This window comes from Falco naumanni, chromosome 3 (assembly GCF_017639655.2).
Source record: "Falco naumanni isolate bFalNau1 chromosome 3, bFalNau1.pat, whole genome shotgun sequence".
Lineage (NCBI taxonomy): Eukaryota > Metazoa > Chordata > Aves > Falconiformes > Falconidae > Falco > Falco naumanni.
This window is the reverse complement of record NC_054056.1, coordinates 101,365,225-101,385,273: the sequence shown is the minus strand read 5'-3', so window position 1 is coordinate 101,385,273 and position 20,049 is coordinate 101,365,225.

The window sequence follows — 20,049 nt, the reverse complement described above, 5'->3', positions numbered from 1 at the left end:
CAGCAGGTGTCTGCGAAGTGACACCCCCCCGTAATGAAGGTGGGGATTGAGACATACCATTTTTTTAATTTATTATTTTTTTTTTAGATCATGCTGATAAATTGCTGAGTATCTGTTTTCGGGTGTGCTTGTACACATGCACGCCTATATTAATTTTATAGCTTTATAGGTGTACTACTACTACGGCTACTGATTGCATAGATGCATTTTTGCCAGTATAGACGAGCCTTCCACTTTGGCCTTCCGATATCACTGGACTTGCGTGGGTGTGAAGCGCTTTGGTGTTCCCCACCCCGAGTGCTTGTGCTAACACCATGCAGCTGGTGCCGTTCCGAAGTACAGAGAAGGCCTCCTGTGCGATGGAGAAGGAATATCCTCAGAAAGAAACCACACAGCGTCTGTGAGGGCCGATGGATAACAGACTGTACGGTAGTTTGTGCTTACTGGCTGGCTGTATAAAAAAAAAATCATTCATATGCAAAAACTAAAAAAAAATTTTCCAGTTGGTGTTTTACTGTGAGTGATTTTATCAATTAAGTACCTGAAAATACAGAAGAGGACATTTATATACTTGCAGCTTCTTACGCATTCTTAGGAAGTACGGTCTTCAGGTAGTTGTGCTGTATTAAAACTCATCTTTTGTACAAAATGCATCGCGTTTGTAATGCTGTAAAAATAAGTCAGAAGTTTGACACATAGTATACAGCCTTTATTAAAGAAGAAAGCAGTCAAGGAACATTCAGGGACAGAACCATACAAACTTGCTGTCAGAGGCATCATGCTGTAGAAAACATTTTTTACTTGAGATTAATGAGGGGAAACACCACCCCTTTCCCTAAACTGAAGCTTTTTGCTAACTGGCTGAATTCTCTCTAGCAGGCTGCTTTTGCCAAGGCGCAGTGTAAATAATTACATTTTAACAAAGACCTTAGAAACCACTTTTGTATCTTTTATACTTAAACAGATAGAAAAAAGTGTTTATGAAAGCAAGAGAGGGGTATTTTCAGACCGTAAAAGAACATCCCATGGTGTCTGGCTAGAGAAAGCTTGGGAATAAAAGCTCCCAAAGATTTTCTAAGGGCTTTTTTGAAGGCTTACATCTCGGTTCACTGTTCATTAAGGAAATGATGCAACTGTTCAAGAGTTGAACACAAAGGATAACGTTTTCCTTTTCTGATTGCATGCCCATGAGCTGTGTTCACATTGCTTGACTCGCTGCCCCAAATCTGATGACTTGAGAGTAATGAGTGATTCAGACCACATACTGTGCAGGGCTGCCAGACACGGACTCCATATACAGTCATATCCTGAAGTATATGACTGCCACGTACAGTAGGCAGTTGAAATACAGAGCCAAGTCTGCATGTGAAGGGTGCTGAAGAATGTTGCTAGGAGGCCTGACGTTATTCATTGCCAATCTGCGGAACCATCTAAATCTGATTTTTTGCTCCTAGACAAAGGAATCTCCTCTTTTTAGATAAGGAATGTTTTCTTGGTTGAATGGGAAAACGATGAATATAGGCTTTGCTTTTTAAAAGCAATCCGTTAAGCAGGCATCGTCTGACTTCAGTTTGGGCCAAGTGCTTTCATCTGGAAGGTGTCCAAATCAGAGTTCATCTCTCACATCCATTTCAATTTCTGTGGCATCAGTTCAAGCAGTGTGATAGGATGCTGCAGCCTTTGTTGCTGGGTTGTAGAGAAGCTACCAAAAAACTAACAAAGCCTGTGTCTACACGTAGTGTTCTAGTCCAATCAACTGTAACCCAGATTGGAAATCCGGACTGAGTAGCTACTTCAATGATTATAATTTTCACAGTAATAATGATTATTGTGATTTTTATATGATTTATTTTGTATTTCGAGAAGTTCTCACTCATATATGCTGAGCAGCTCCAAAGATGGTATGGCTATCCTCTATCAGGAAAGCAAAAATCCTCAGAAGTGAGGCAAGAGAATAATTGTTACCTTTGTTTAAACAATTTTCTGTAAATTGGTTGATATGCTTGCAAGGCAATATGAATCATTGTATTTAAAAATAAACAACTGGTGGAATTCCTGAATCACCCTCTGTTTTCCTTGAATAGAAGAGTGTACTCCTTCCCAAGCCTCCTCAGGCTATTCCTTAGCAGCGATGCTTTGATAGTGCTCGGAGGGTAACAGATGGGCTTAGGGGAAATGCGTTAACCGGGAAAGGACTTTCATTCTCAGTCCTGTCCCATTCAGTGTTTATGTGTGGATTCAAGGAGAAATAGTGGGACTTCGTGGAACCTCTGCCAACAATAAACAGACAAGGCACAATTTTACTGCTACCAAGCTGTGATAGATAACAGCACAGCAGGTAACTTTTTTAGTATGTGGCCAACACAGACAGTTAAGCTGGGTGGAGTTTAATTCAGCAGATATTACATTTATAGGCCAGAGGAAACAGTTAATGACTGTGTTTAGGTGAGGCAGATTGTGGGTTTGGGTTTTTTTCTGCGGTGTGGTTTTTTTGTGAGTGTTTTCCCCATCCAGACAGGTATTTTCACGACCTATGAAGGCAGCCATTTAAAGGCAAGCAGGATCATCCACAGTAATGCTAGATAAAATGTTATAAATTAGATAGGACTGGAGCCCAAAGCATCAGAGCAAAGGGCAGTCAGTACTCCATGCCTTTGCTCGGCTAAGGATGGATACAGCTGTTTTCTGGACCAAGAGGAAGCTGGGGTTGAGCAATTATAACCTCTCTGTCATTACATGATTGTGTTGCACAGCCCTTTGGTGCTGCAGGTAGAAGGACAGCAAGAGAGCAAGACAGAAGAGGTTCAGCTTTCCACCTTGCTGCTTTTCTCCTTCATCCTCTATATACCCATAAGCAAACTTGTCTGTACTTGCTGTGTGTTACTGACAGCTTCTGCTGGGGCACAGAGGAGCAGGCTAAGCAGGTAGTAACCAGCTGCAGCGGTTTACCATAGCCCAGCCTCTGAACGTTCACAGAGTAGTCAGAAAAAATAATCTGTACAACTAATTTCAGAAAGGCCTTATCTGGTGGGGTGGCTGCCAGGTGCCCACCAGGTCACTCCCTCACCCCCCCTCCTCAGCAGGACAGGGGGAGAAAATATGATGGAAAACTCATGGGTTGAGATAAAAGCAGTTTAATGAAAGAAAGCAAAGGCTGCATGTGGAAGCACAGTCCTGCCATAGACTGATCCAAACGGCACTGGAACAAGTGTCTTCTTACAGTATAGGTACTGTTGGGACCTGCGTTGCCTGCCTAACGTGGAGGCATGTTATTCATGCTGAGTCACATCCATTTCCCATAATATGAAAACAAGCATTAACAGATGATAGGGAGGTAGCTCAGTGTACATTTGGGGGGCTTAAAGCGTGTTGTAGCTTTTCATTTCTTGTTTTGAAGTGGGTTCTATGTACCCATTTCTTGATCTTGACAGCTATGTTACATCATCAGTTCTCTACTTCTCTAAAGTTTGCTTCTTGACCTTCAGCTCAGAAATGTTGTACTTGGCCCATTTTGTGTTCCTTTAAATGCCAAAGAACTAGTTTCACTGCTTTCTGGCATAAAGATTGTTTGAAATGTCCTTCCTCGCGTTTTGCATGATGGGCCATTATGCCCAGCAGTTGGTGCTCTCACTGTAACTGTTACAGAAGAAAAAGGAAGAAATAACGAGTCCCCAGACTTCTACTAGGGTGTCCAAATGCAGAAGTCTTATCCTTATAATCTTTCTGCTTTTGCAGTCATTCAGTTTCTTGTCTCCAAAGAGACATCTGGGAGTCCCAACATAATCTCAACACTGTGACATTAGACCCAAGCCCACAAGCAGAGGTATCGTGTTTCCTTTTGGTCTCTCGCTATCCAGTCCCTCTCCTGCAGCGTCCCACTGTACTGTGTTCCAAATGCTGACACTGAAAATTATTCAAACACAACAGCACCAAGTTTTTCTTCTTACCCCAAAATAGCTGTGGGCAGTCTGTGACTTGTTGTACTGGACATTCAGATATTTCCCCTGGTCCTGTTTTTCCTGAGCAAATGGTATCTTGTGGGACTAGCTCTTTGGAAGAGGAGGCATTCCACATTGCAGTTTACATGAACTATATGTCTTCATCAGACAGATGTGCGTTAATGATGCCTGTGGATAAATTTTCAGCGTGCTTGTCTGATCGCTTCTCCTGGGGCTTGCACAAAAATGGCTTGGAAATGGAACATTTGCAAGGAAGCGGATGCTGGCAAAAGAAAGCATTACAATGAGATGTAAAATATGTGCACTGTAATTTATACAGGCAACTAGCTTCTGGAAAACTTGACCTCTGGCCAGTAGAGGACAGAAGCATATCCAAAGAGACCACCGAAGCAGCGACTGCTACCCGGTGGGACAGAGATGGAGGGACTAATTATATTTTTGCAGCTGTTATACCAGTGCTGGAAGTATGTTGGTGATAAATGACTTTATGGTGGACAGCACAGTAGTTAATACTGGAGAAAAGCTAGTCTGCCCTGTGGTTTGCCTGTTTATGTGCTATTAGCATTATAAGCAAGAGTGCAAGGGTGGGTTTTCCCTTCAGGGGTCAATGCTGGTATGCAGTTTCTCACTGTTGATCCACAGTTGGAGACACAGTTCTCATTAAGGTGTTGACAGATGATATTCCTGTGACTCACTCTATAGTAGGGGAGAGAGAGAGATATCCCGTGCTCTTTTCCAAAACATGTCGTAGTTGTGTGAGGGGATCCATGCTGTGCTCTGTAGTAATGTGGGTTTTTGTCCTAGATCCTGATCCTGAAAGGCACTGGGTTTCTCTCTTCATCTGCCTCTATTAATGTTTTATTTCTCTCTCTAACTATAAATCCCTAGTAGCAGATGAAAACTTTGACTTTAAAGGAAGAATCCCACTGCTCTCATTGGAGGGGCACTGGCCAGCTGTCAGCTGACTGCAAAGAATATCTGTATTCTTGAAGTATTGTAAGCCTCATTGTTGTTTCTTGTATCTGTGGCAAGAGGTGTTTTCTTTCACTTTACCTTCATTATTAGGAGCAAAATTAATTGTGATTTATTCAGTGTCAATCAATTTACATTCTCTAGTCTCCTTTCTTATTTACATGTTCCACAACCCTTCCTGCATTTGAATCAGATATTGCATGCAAACATGGATGGCATGTAAAACAGGTATTAGCAAGGTGGTAAGATCAGCCCTTCTGGTGCTACAGATCTGGTCCTGGGCATTTTTTGCATTCTGGTCAGTATCTCCCCTATGCGTGTAGCTATTCATTGACTCATTCTGTCTCCTTCACTCCCTCATTTGGACATTCATTCACATAATCTATTCATCCCAAGGTGCATTTTGCTCATCTTATTTTCTTGTTGATAGCTTTAGAATGATTTAACAAAACTGGACATACATATTTTAGTAGTGTCAGATACATTATGGTAGCAGCAGAAGACTCCAGGCAAGAGTATAACCTCATTCTGCAGTGTGAATGCAGAGGAAAACAGTCCTTGCCCTGGATGGTTTACAATTCAGAGATTGTATGTTTCACAGCAAAGAAGAAGATAGATTAAAAAGGGACCTAATAGTTTCTGGGTAAGGAGTTTGGAGTGTCCTAATTTACCATGAAAGTCATCAGCAGTATAGATGGTAATGCAGGAAAAGTTATAAGGGCATGAAAGATATATAGTGTAGATCCTGTCCACAAAAGCCATCATCTCTCGACGCGAGTCAAATGCCACTTGTGTCTTCCCAATGATATAAGACTGTGAACTAGGGAATGGAATAATAGACAGGAAAGAAGCATAGCTGGAGGCAGCTGTTTGAACACAAATCATCCCTCTAGGCTGAAGCATTATTGCGGGGTTCCTAGATTGACTCATTGACATTATTTATGCAAAACTTCTGGCCACATTCCCTCTGTGCAATATTATAAGCAATACATTACAGGATAGAGGATGTCCTCTATTTCCCCAGAGTTTTCCATCCTGTTCATATATAACCTTCTAGATGTATATCACAATTACTCAAAGCAGTATAGTTCTCATTATAACCTGGAATCTATATACAACATCTGGTCATTTTTACTGGCCACATTCCCATTAGTGCAGGCTTGGATGATGGCAAAATTCATCATCTTGCCTAATCTGCACTAATTGCACGTTAGATTTTAGGCTTTATTTCTTAAACATCGTGTATCCTGATTTTGTTATGGAGCGTTGGAAAGTGTTTTGTAACTTGTAGGGTACGCTGTGTATGAAACAGATGTTCAGTAGACTTTGTATGGCTGCAACTGTGCTAATAAATTAAATGTTCATCAGGCTGTTTTTCGGGTGCAAGGCCAGTTGGCGTGGAACAGCCCACATGCATACTATTTGACTCTTCTAAACATTGAAAAAGGGTAGCAACACACATGCTCCCTAGTGGAAATGGTTTCTGCCTCATGTTAACTCCCAGACTGTTGGTGGCAGAGTGCTAGCTGACCAAGGGTAGTCTACTCTACTTTTTGCAATGCAGTCTTACCAGTGAGCACTTCCATAATAACTGCATTTTTTAATTTGTTCTTATGACCAGTGTCTTTGAAATCCCCCCAAATGGGATGGAAAGAAAGAGAGCTACTAAAGGAGAAACCTCATAATCTTGTAAACCATGTCATTTTTAAGGGGATAATGGAATTTGGTGGAGTAGTTAGGTTTTTTTAATTGTTATAAGGGCTTTTTTAACATGAAATGTGGCATGAGCAAGTGCTGTCTTCATGAGCTGTGTGAAGCGAGTGAGAAGTCTGGTGTTATTTCAGTTTCACAAGTTTGTCAGTATCTGGAACAAGGCTTTTCCTGGAGTGAAGATGATAATTAGTGATCTGAGATCTAAGCATGTTCTGAGGTTACAACTCAAAAAGGCTTATTAGCAGAGTGAGCATACTGTCGGATGTGGTGTGACAGCACAACGGTCTCTGAACATGGTAATGCTTGGAGAAGTCGAAGAATTCCTGATTGAGATGGGAAAAGTATACTTCCAGTCATCTGTGACTAGAGATTTGACCACAGCTAGTAGCAAAAAACCAATGACAACAAAAGGAAGAAAGGAATGTTAGCCACAAAGAACTCAAATATCAATCTCTGCTGCTGTATCAGGCTGTTACAGATGAGAAGTACAACGATGTTCCTTTGAAAGGGGCTGCCATAGGCTTGCTGTTGGTGGTGCTTTAACAGGGACAGCAGAGGAGCTCTCTCAACCCTAAGAAAACTCTCATGGCTGCCTCTGTCTTTACAGGTATGTGAAGAGCAAGGGTGCAGGCAGACAAATTGTAAGGGTAGAGAGGCAGAATACTTCAAAATTACATTACTGTAATTACTACAAACCGTAGCAAAGGATTCTGAGATAATGCAACTGTTTTAAGCCAATGCAGTGAATTCTCAAAGAAACGGAAAACCAGCAAAGTACAAGTTCTCATTCATCTAAAGCCTTACTTACCAAGTCCTTCAAGTGGGTCTTCGGCTCCTCTGCAGAACTAGCTGAAATCTTGCTGCATTACCGGGTGGCATGATACTGGTTTTATTTGCACTGGAGGTGCTGACTAATCACCTTGGCTCCATCACTGAATACTGTGACTGTTGCAGCAGTGTGTTACCGTGGTGTACCTCCATTCTCGAGCTCAAAGCAACCATTGTGGGGCTCTTCAGCTGCAATTGCCTGCTTTCTGTAGTGCAGGAAGGTTTGAACTGGATTTTAAAAGACCTCATTAAAAAGTAATTTTAAAAGGCCGTAAGTTTAGGTCTTAAAAACCCAAACTTTATGCTGAAAGTCAATGAGGATGTTTCCACCACATATTTTCAGTATTCAGAGAGAACTGCACATGTGGTGATACCAAACAGAATTGGTTAAAAACCATATTCTCCTCATTCCCACCTCCTTCCACCTCATCTCTAGTGACTCAAAAAAAGTGATGAACAAGATTTTTGTTTGCTTTTCATTGATTTTTTACACCTGAAATGTGCAGGGGGCAGTTTTCTTTTTGAAAGTGCTCGTCTTTTGATATACAATGTGCAGAGTAGCTACAGATGTTTTCATTTAACTGAATAGAAGCTTTTCATTAAATGAAAGGTTTTGATGGAAAATTTCTGGCCAGCACTATCTGAATGACATGTGACATAGCTTTGTGATAATAATAAGAGGAAAAACCTGAAATGAAACAGACCAGAAAGTGGCAGTGTGAAAAGAAGGTGACTAATCAGTTTGATTGCTCAAGCAAAAAAAAAAAACCAACAAAGCAAGATAACTGAGCCCCTTCAAGCTTATTATTTATTGTTCAACTAAACATTTGAAAACTCTTCCATTTTAATGCTAAAAGGGCATTGTTGGCACATGAGACAAGTATTGTAGCTTTGGGGGTAGGAAGTGGGACTTCTAAAAAGTGTTATTTTAACCAGTATTAGCCCTTTAAAAGACTCCTTTAAAAAGCATTAGCGAATACCATCCACGTAGTTATCAACAAAAGGAAGACTCGGATATGAAAGCAGGTGTGCTCTCTTGGTATGATGCTGGTAACAACAATAATCCATGCGTCACTGTAAAACAGAGAATATGAAAGAAATGTACACCTAAAAGAGCAGAAGATACTCTGCAAAGAGCAGTACTTTATTGTCAACTTCTTTTTCTGTTTTTAATTTCTGGAGGTATTATCTTTAGCTCTCATTTCTTGAGCTGAGGATCTTCAGGCCCATATGTCTTTATTTCTCACGTGCAGGTGCCAAATTACTGTACAGAAAAAAGGCATATATAAATAATACAGAAAAGGATTATATTTTTTTAATTCAGAAAAATCTGTGAAATCCTTTTTGCAGCCTTTACAGAACAAAAGTCTGGATCTAGAAAGAGTGCTTATAGATAAAATCTGCGCCCTGTTGCTACTTCTGCAGCTGAGGTTAAATAAGTTCTTAGTTTGATTTAGAAAGATTATGATTTACTAGCATGTGTTCCACACACCATAGAAAGGCCCTTCTCTTGGACCAGTAAATACATGTCTTTCAAATATTCCTTTTTGTTCTGTCAGCCTGTGCACATCTTCCCACCAGAGATGCAACACTGCCATCCCATCTTTCTTCTTAATATTTGATGATGGAAATGTATTTAGTGATGCTCCTTCCATTAGTGCCAAAAGTGATAGAGCAAACACGGTATTAAGAGGGCGTGAGAAGAGCTCCTTCAGCAGCTGATATCTGCTGAGTAATAGCTGCAGGCATGAGGAGAATTAAAAGCTTATCCTCGAGCATGAAAAGAAGAAAACTGCAGTGCAAAGGTCAAGTCAGTGTTTCATCATTTGTCATTTAAGTTGAACTGGTTTTTCAAATCCATATCCTCTGATAGCATGAAATACGAAGTTTTCTAAGTGACACCTTTTGACTATATGGCACTATATGACAGCAATGGCAGCATCTAGTGATTCATGTCTTTGGGAAAGTGGGTAACAGGAGGATAAAAACGTGTATGGGGTCGACGGAAGTTGTCATGGTTCCACTGATGTCAAAGATCCAGCTATCAAGTGGCAGGGCAAAATTACGTGAGTTGAGGATCTGTGCCATTCTGTATTTTGTTAATGGACAATCCTGACTGAAAACTAGCGAGGACAAAATGTAAAAAAAAATTATTCATACAAATTAAAAATGTGAACTGCAGAATCTAAGTCTTGATTTGGGAGACTTCAGAATGTGGGATTGATGAACTTGGTCCAGTTCTCAGTAAATAAAGGGCCATTTGCAATACGCATATCTTTTCTGGAATAACTATTTGAAACCTGGACGGAGAGCACATTCTTCCTGTATGATCTAGCTAACACAAGTTTTGTGGGAGAATTGTGGCTTCTGCTGGGACTGGTGAGATCCTAATTAAGTATGATAGAGAAAAGTCTCTAATTTAAATATTTTTGTTTATGGTTAAAATTCTGCAGAATGAATTAACCCTATAGTTCAGCCTTCCATGGCCAATAGGGTTTAAAAGTTGTAATATATTGGCTAAATTAATTAATACCAGCCCAAGTTGTATATTTCAGATGTTATTCCCATCAAATCCGCAGGCTAAATGGGAAAAAATTACATTAGGGACAGGACTACAGCTACTGAAGTAAAGGAAAGGGCTGTATTGAATCATTAATGGCCTAAACATCAGGTCTGAAATAACAGTGCTTCTCAGACTCATAATCCCAGAGGGACCAGCAATCTTTCATCCTTCTAGAGTAAATATATTAGGAGTCTGTAGTTTGCTGTGCCTCAGTCTTGAGCATTAGAATTTAAGTATCAAGAACCTGTGTTGTATATGAACAGCACAGATCTTATGGGAAGAGCACAGTTTAGTTCATCCGTTTTGCCGTTTTCACCGGTTTTTAATCTACATATCCTTCATCCAACTTTGGATTTTTCAGTGGCGCAGTAAATTTACAACAGGAAGGACATGGGAACTCTTAAGCACAAAGCAGGAATTCAGGCTAAGGGCAGTGTTGGCAACTATTGTACTGAAAACACTGAAATACTGCTGCATACAAACAGAGGTTTAAATCTGTTAAACCACCTTAGAGAACATGCTGATATTTTTAAACTGTGCATATACAAAATCCTTTATATTGATTAATAGGTGATACTGTTGCATCACTCCAGCTGCACATCCGCAGCATATTTTTGTTTTTTGAGGAAACTCCAAACCCTGTTTCCATCAACATGCAAATGTTTTGCAGTCCCTTATTATGGACATAAATGATGGATGCAAACCCATATGCAGTCTCCAATACCCAGGACTGCACCTGAATCTCCTGGCTTGGCACCTTTCCCTGTGGTTTAGGGCCATATTAAGGTCAGTGGAAAGCTGCAGCAGTCTTTTACACATGGTCCAAGGGAACAGAGTCAGGTTCTTCCTGGGATGCTTTTGGCAGATCCTTCTCCTGACTGCAGCTCGCTGCCATGTCCAACAGAGACAGTTATTAGTGTCTCTTCCGTTCTCTTTGTTTGTATCCAGACTCTTTACTTAATCTACTTAAAAAGGTTCAGTGACCGTTCCCATGCTAATGATTTGTAAGTCTACCTTTAATGAATCCCTCATCTCAGTTGGTTTTATTGGCTCTGATCCAGGGAAGTACTTAAGCATGTGCTTAGCTTTGAGTTTATTGACATTCCAAACTCAGGCCAACATCACACTTTGGAGAGCTGTCAAAATAGCAACTAATTTTATTATTGAAGTTGCTGTGCTTTGTGTGTAAAGTTGACGCAAAAATCGGATTAGTATTGACCCTTCTAAACAAGGGATGTTAGAAAGTCATTCAGCACATAAGTGATTTCTGAAAAATTGAAGAAACAGACAATGTAAATAAATTTAAAATTAGTTATATGCAGCAGAATGTCACATCTTAATAATATGTCCAATACACAAATCTACATTTAGGAGAGTATGTTTAAATATATGAACCCTATAAGCTGACATTATATATTCTGTATTGCATGTTAAATGTGCACGTGCATGTATACCTGTATCTGTTTGTATGTAACTGTGTATCCATATGAAACGTATACATCTACCCAGTCATCTTTGTGTTGTGAACCATAATATTAAAAATGTAGATGAAGAAAATAATTCTTTCTGACCCCTTATGTATTTTAACTGCTTGACTAAAATTCTGAGAATTGTCTGAACAAGACTGTTTGCCCATCTGTCTTCACACCAGGAGAACGATAGCAGCTCATGTCTTATCTTGTCGGTTGGTTATTTAGTAAATGTCAGCAGTATAATTGATCTATAGGAATTGTGTTACTGCTGGTAATGTTCCGTGCACTGATATGTATGCCACGAGAAGATGCCAGCGTATGCAGGTGTGTTTATAACGAGCAGAACATTTTCAGAATGAACTTAACTGAAGTGTTCCTTAGCTAAAGGAGAAAGGAAAAGTAGAAAATAACTTCAGACGAAATGTTCCTTAGGCACAGATATACCATATAAGGCAAGACCTAAATTTGAACACAGCCTTCATATGAGTGTGAGAGCCAGGAACAGATTGGCTTCCTGGCGAAAAGTGAGTGAAGCAGCCTCTCCTCATTATGTTGTTCCTGATGCCATAAACTTCGTTATAGTGATAATTGCTGCTTCTGGATTTGTAAGTCTTCTCAACACTGGATCAAGGATGGAGATCAGCTCAGGCTGAGCTGCCTGGGGCTTCTGGTCCTTGGAATATTAACAGGTCACAAGATTTGCACCAGAGTACCTTCTTCCTTACCATCTGATTCCAAGGGAGAACCAAAACCTAGTGAGGAGTTCTAAGCTATGGTGGATAAATCCAAACCGTTTTGGATCTGTTCCTAGGAACTAACACTTGACTAACTTAATAATGTGTTATATGGGTGTTTCTGAAATCTGGGTATTCACAACCAGATACTTGGTGTGGAGGTGAATTTCATATTTAACCTTAGTTTTCATAATCCTTGGAATCAACAAACTCAATTCCAGATGCCTCTGAACATTCAGAGCTTTGTGGTTTTCTTCTGCTCAAAATCTTAATATGTCAAGATGAGGAAGTACGAGGTTGGAAGGTGAAAATGATCAGAGCGACAGCTGAACATAGCAGGCCAAACAACTGAATGTATTTGAATGCTGAATCTATACTGTGGTACTAACAAATTCAGCAAATATGAAGTATTTGCAGAGTATAAGCTGAATATAGGCCAAACTGAAAGGATATTGAAAATCATTCTTAAGTAATCTTCCTACCGGCTAACAGAAGAAAGCTGGATGGATATGGTCTTCTGCTGGCAGAGCTCTCCACCTGCCCTTGGAGGATGGTTGTGTCTTCCTCTGTTTGGCCTGATGTTTAACAGCAGCTGGAGTGGTGCTGCAACCTTTCAGCCATGGAGGCACATGTAGTCCGTCTTGTATCTAACTGGCCACTCTTCAAACACAGAATATGAGTGTTATAACATTTTATATCCTGGTAGCAGATGGAAGAAGGTTGTGGGTTTTATTACCATATTAGAGATCTAGGATGGAGAGTAGGTAGTGATAGAATTTTCTTGTAAATATTGGTCATCTGAAAGCTATGGTGTGGAGACTAACCCTGCTGTCCAGACTTTCCCGTTAGTCAAAGGAGAGTAAAAGATACCTGCAGAGAATGATGTTCCCAGAACTGCTGGGGATGCCTCTCTCTTGGCTGTAGAGAACAGCTTAGACTGGACAGCTGAGTCAGGGAAGGCAAGACGCATTCCCAGTGACAGTGGCAAACCTCCTGGAGAAGTCTGCGGCATAGTTAAAAATTGGGAGCAGGTGTCCAGAATTCAGTGTCTTGAGTGCAATGCTGTTCTTTATTGTTAAAGATGAATGACTGGTGGCAAAGAAGGATGGAAGAAAGGAAACTTCCTGGTGAGCCAAAACTGAGGGTCATCAGTGTAGATCTGAGATTATTCCTGAGAAATCATATCCATTTCATAGATCTGAAATTAATCTGAAGGCTGTATGGAAAGTGAAGAGGTGAAAATGTGGCTGTGAGGCAGATGAAGTGTGATTAGTTAGCAGAGAAGCAGGTTCTAATTGCGGGAGAGAGCTGAATGTGACAAAACAAACTGTCCCACTCATCTTGCAAAGATGACCTACTGTGCTGTATGACAATGACAGATGAGGGAGTATCATTTAAAATAATAATAAAGTGAGAAACAGTAACTTTGGGGGTCTGACTGATGAAGCCACCCAGAAAGGAAGACCTCCTCCAAAGCGGATTTGTGATTTAAACACAAGACTTGGTGTCCTCCAAAGGATCACAAAGGTGAAAGGCCATCATACCAAAGGAAGAATGGCACTTTGCTACTTAGTCTCTGTTCTCAGGATAAATTGCAGGCAAGAGAGTGGAGAGTAGAGATGTCAAAAAATAAAATGTCAGTAAAAGAGTAAGAAAATGAGAAGAATTGTCAAACCATGTTAAGTTCATTTGTGATAAAATAGAACCTGTTTACAGAAATGTCTACAGCAACCTTCTTTAATCTGAAAAAACCTTATACTCCTGCATCAGCTGAAGTTAACAGGATTCATATCTGAGTAAGATTTGATTTTTATATAGGAGCAGTTTCATTGATATAATTTTACTTGTTTTCTAGCACTGTCTGCCCTGCTATGTACTTAGATTTGGTTTTGTTTTCTGTGAAACAACTTGTACTGCAGATATTTCCTTGTAGAAAAAATCTGACAGTCCCTATGCATGATACAGATATGTGCATGAGTACTCTGGTTCAGTCCAGTGAGGGTCCTTAAATGCAACATTCCCTTTACAGTGTGTCACTAGCAGTTCTTTTAAACTCTGCAGCTTATCACGGGAACGGGGACTTCACATCGAGCTGCCCACTGTGGTCTTCACAGCCACGGTAGGTCCTTCACATTTCTTGCAGCATAAGAAGAGGAGGGTGTGTAGGTAATTCTACATTACTGTGACCAAAAAGCTAGTATTTTCTGATAGATGATCAAGGAGACAGTGGAATTCACACTAGAGTCCACATGCATACAAGAGGAAAGCAGTATGCCAGCAAAGCTGCCTCAATACAACCATCTAGTGTAGATGAGATGCAGAGACTAGTGACCTGAATTACCTCATTCAGTGTGGGGACATGTCCAGCCTTTGTTTCACTTTTCCCCATCTCATCCCATAAAATGCTTAATCTGTCTCAAGGATATCTTAAGGGAACTGATGATATCGTTTGATTCACTTACAACACACCCAGCCTCAAATCTCTTTCAGGAGGTGCCAGGTGCTCCTCTCTAAATGTACCAGCTTTTTGTATGCCATACAAAAGTGGTTGGAGATCCTCAAATCCAGTAATTCTAAAAGCTGAGCCAACTCTGAGAGTTCTGGCCTTATTCTGACGGCTTTTGAAGTCTGAAACATGATCTCTGAGTTTAGTTCATCTGGTGCTAAACAAAGGACACAGTTTGTGTTGTTTAACATGTTTGCATTATTTAACAGATGCACCTGGCAAAATCCCGCACACCCCTTGCATCTCCTGCCCCTTTCCTCTCCCAGCAGTGCACTTTCAGTCCTGGTTAGGTAAGGGATTCAGTTTCCATTCCCATGCTCCTTGTATTGACAGATTATTTCAGATGAAAGAGACAAAGCAAAGGGAACAGGAATTCAGACAAGCAGCTTGGAATGACAAGAGATGCATATTGCCAAATGCCCAATCTATCACCATCAGCATCATTGAATCCAACATCTTTCTGCACTTTTGAATCATCACGGGTTTTATACATCCCCCCTCCCCCAGTTTCTAAATCTCTTTGTCAACCTGTATCATTTTTCTTTCTAGTGGATATTATTTTCTTGGGGTTTTCTTTGCTTCCACACGTATTTTTATGCAAGTCAGAAAAGATGTTTTGTCACCTGCAGCTAAGCTGCCAACTGAAACTGGCTGGCGTGTGCACGTTAGGCCAGGAATCTGCAAGCTTCACTGGCTGCTAATAAAGTGGCAGATTGATGTTAAGATCATCTGACTTTTAAGTTCCTATACATAGAGTCAACCTTGTTAGCCTTATTATTTATTTATATAGTACTAAAAGTATATGTGGCACTTTACTAACAAATGAGATGAAGTCCCTACACAGAGCCACTTGCTGTTTAGATTGCTGTGATGTATAAAAGATTAGCAGACGCATGCAGGAGTAGGGGCAAATAACACTTGAGAAGGAGCCGAGTCATGTAAGGCTCCATGAAAGCAGCAAAGATTTAACACCAATGGCTTTAAAAACATCCTTCATGGTGACTGCGGGTAAAGTCTTTAGACTGCAGCTCCAGAGAGCTGGATTTAACAGCTGAGTCTTCAACAGATCTCCTGTTCAAACCTTTGCATAGTGTGAACTGCTCTTGTATTTCAGAATAAGGTCTTAACTATGTGCTTAGTTTTAACTTTTGGCATCTTAACTTTAGGAGACCTGTGCCAGTTTACATCAGCTGAGGATCTGTCCCTAAAAATAGAAAACCACAAACTACCTCCCTTAGCTGAGTTCTGAAGAGACATCTACAAACATTTGTGCTGTTTTGTCTGAGATCACTAGGGTTTATTTGTAATTTATCTGGCAGTAGAAGGTGGAATACGCTTCGCATACCATTTCCAGGACAGGTATGTTAGAAAGCAAATCAGTGTTAACATGCTTTATTTTTTTCAGGCTTAATGTGCATTTTCTTCTGCTACTGTACAAGACACACAAACCATTTCAAGGTTTTGGTTTTTTTTCTCTTGACTTGTTGACAAAGCAATGAGCCAGCTCTAACGCTGATCTCTAAGGTATGCAGACATTCTTTTCAGCAGGCAAAGGATTTGTTTATGACAACCTGTTATTCTTATCCCATTGTTCCACTTTCTGCCTTATCTGTTGATGCTTCTTTCTTCACGTTAGACATTTGTTGCTGGTGGGCTGCGTTATCAAGTGCTCTAGGACATCTTAGCTAAGGGATGCATCTCTCTTGAGTAGCTGTCAGAGGGATCTTCAAAGAAGTCTTAACAAAGGATGCATTTGAAGGCAAGAGAAGTCTGGCTATTTTAACTATTCTTCCTTTTGATCTTTGAAAGTAGATTGTGAATGTGACTGCTCTGTATTTTCCTGTCAGATCCCTTGACTCTTTTTATAAAAGGTTATGTTAGTTACTTTCTAGTCCAAAGGGACTTTTCCCTGTACTAAATGCATTTCTGAAAATGTCAGCTGAAACTCCTCCACCTTCTATTCTTGTTTGTTTTTAATATTCTCAGTTTCATATTGCCTGAATCTTAGAGCACCATCAATTTTCAGATCTTTTCAAACTTTTCAGAGAAGTTTGGTGCTATTGAATGTCTTGTTTATGCTTATCACTTTGCTGTCTGACAACAAAAGTGATTCACCTTTTCCATTTCAGGACACAGCTTATCATTTTATTAATACTGTTATTGTCTTCTCCTCTGCAGCCTCCCCTGCCCTTCTGCAACAAACAGGTTTGAAAATCTGTTTGCCAAGTGTTCATTCTCTTACTGATTCTTTGCTTTAATTGTCACTGCTTTAATTAAAAAGCAACAACAACCCATTGCTTTAACTCTGTCTCAAGGTAAACTGTAACAGAACTAAGACACATAAGCAGAATCAGCTTCCTTTCAGTTTTAGTGGGTTATGTCTATAAATTGCCTGCTGTTGTTGAATTGGCATAGGTAGAGCTGTACAGGAACTGAGTTACTGGGGCTTATAATTTTTCTTTCAAAAATGGAATAAAAATGGCAAATTAAGAAAAATTTCAATGAATAAAAGTATTTTGTTCTGGTCAGCTGACACATTTCTTTTCACTAAAATCAGAAATTTAATGTCAGTTTTGACAATCTTAATTCTCCAGAATTTGAAGAAAAAATGCATTTAAAGATCAACATAATTTGAAAAGTTAAACTAATGCATTTATTACTCCAAATGGGAGAAGTTCAATTTTTACATTGTATCCAGGCTTCTCTTTTTCCTTAATTGCACCATCTGGTCTAATAAAATATGTTACATCTCCTTGCAAACTGATTCAGTGATGGATATGGGTAACTTTTGCATATTTAAAGATCATAACTGGTATGCTGCTTATAAAATTGTTATAGTTTTATCTGTGTGATAATCAGAATGACTATTCTTAAGAAAGGTGAGAGAGACAAATTTCTGAAAAGATGCAGGAGTGCTAGTGAGGGAGGCTGTACCAGAATGTGGGAACTTCAGAATTAAGACCAAAACCTGTAGACATACATGCAAATGTGTTTGCTTCTCTGAAATCTAAATACTAATGTGGATTTCTTGTCAAGTCTTTTTATTAACCATTTTCAAGATGGCTAGTTATAGCATCTGATGGGGAAAATCTCCTGATGGTGTAATCTGCCACTTTACTGTAGTCAAGTGCTTCCCTGGGACTGCTCAATTCCATTTCCTCCCGCTTCAGACATCAGAGACAACATATCAGCAATCTATGTGGGTGACATGGTTAATCAATCCAGAAGAGAACTGAGAGAGAGAGGAGGAATTTTAATGGAAAATTTATTATTCATAATAAAAGCAAATGCTCTTCTCTCTCTCTTTTTTTTTTTTTTATTTTTTTTATTTATTACGGCTTTCCAGTCAACCTGGAGCTGATTCCTAGTCTAGTAAGCTATAACAGTGATCAGTTTATGCAGGTGAAATTAGAGATACACAAGCAAATCAATGTGTAAAACTGAAACATAGTATGAGACATGGCATCTTCAATAGGAGACAGTTCTACCTTGTGCTTCCTTGCATACATACGCTCATACGGAAAGAAATGATGAAGAGGAACAGAGATTGTTCCCCTTCACCATGGAGAGTCTGACATACTCCCAAAATGACAGCAGAGATGAAAGGTGGACAGATACAGGCACGATTTCTAGTACTCACTGTAGCTCTACATAGTGTAACCAGAGCACATAGAGCCTGGAGTGACTGTTTTAATCCAGGTAGCCTTGGGCTTACAACTTGTAAATCACAGTCCCTACTGTGTCACGTACTTTGCTGTGAATTAGTTAATATCTTGAAGGCATTTTCAAGTACCAGCATTCCCAGTGCCTTAAATTAGGCATTATTTTGCTACTTGCAGCTTCACATTATAACATTTGGTCTCATTCCTGTTCAGTCATTTCAAAAGAGAAGATGGTCCCAAACAGAAATACTCAACAGCAGGTTCATTCCTGCGTGTGTGTGGCAGCAATTTCATGTACCACAGAGCAGTGACACAGAGAAGGGTATCACAGGAACTGGAAGTTTCTGCATGAGGAAGACCCACACACTGAAAGGTCACTGTGCTAAAAGAGAGAAGACTCTCCGCTGAAAGCAAATTTAGGCTATTACTTAACAAAAGGTACCAAGAGTGTGAAAAAGCTAGCGAGGATCTCAATTTGAAGGGCTCTGCCAAGTTTCAAGAGGATACACACACACCCCCTTGTAAAATAAGGTCAAAAATAAGTAGTCCTGAATTTCTATCCAATCCAGAAACATCATGTTCGTCTAGAACAATGAAGATATGTTTACCTCATCCGTCTCAGAAAATGATTTTACTATTTCCATGTTTGTTATTCTATGAAATACGTTCACATATGTGATATGTAGGAATGTTAGAATACATTGTTCATGAAATACGATTCTTTTCTTTTTTAATTCAAGTGTGAGTTTTATCCTTACGGCCCACAGCGCGGGAAACCGCTACACACATACACAACAAAGTCTGTTTCCAAGCTTGAAGGGCTTGAAGAAACAAACCAAGCCAACCAGGCAAGTGTCTTTTCAAATATTAAAAAGAAATGTCCCCCAAGGGAAAGGTAACTGTTCTGTAAAGGAGGAGGAAGGTGATGCTTCCTCATCCCTGATCTCTCCTTTGAACGTCAGATCTAAGGGATGCAGTCCAAAGGGGCGGGGTGTACCCCACTCAGTCAGCTTTCAAGTGGCTTGTTGGGATCGGAAGAGCTCAGTCACCACGTGTTTACAGAGAATTTTATCTGACTTTGTGCAGCCTGTACCTTTGGGCAAGGTGCTGTTCAGGTACCTGAGTACAGCCTTTTTATCTCACCTGACTAGAAAACAACCCTCGAAGGGACTCTGAGGGGTCGGTCCTCTGGCCCTTGGATGCTCTTCATCTTAAACCCATCTCGCTCGTTCCTGAGAACCGGGGTGGTGTGCACTCCAGAGCCACCCTATGCAATCGCTGCCAGCCCTGCGCGCCCTTAGTCACAGCCTGTTACCTATTGTCTAACATAAATATGTCCTTTATGTCGGTCTGAGCCCGTCCCTTTCTGTCCCGTGCACAGCAAATGCAAAGGGCACCGTCTCCCTGCCGCTCCTAGTAGGAATTTCTGGCAGACCTGAGGGCTGTTGGCGTGTCCCTTCTCCCGCCCGCAGAGCCGAGGCTCCAACAGCCGCACCGAGAGCAGCGGCCCCGCGGGCAGCGCCCTGCGAGCGGGCACGGCTGCCCCGGCCGCCCGCACCGCCCCCGGCAGCGCCCGCCGGCGGCGCGTGGGCCGCGGGCGCCACCTGCTGGTGAGCGGCTGCGGCTGCCGGTGCTGCGGG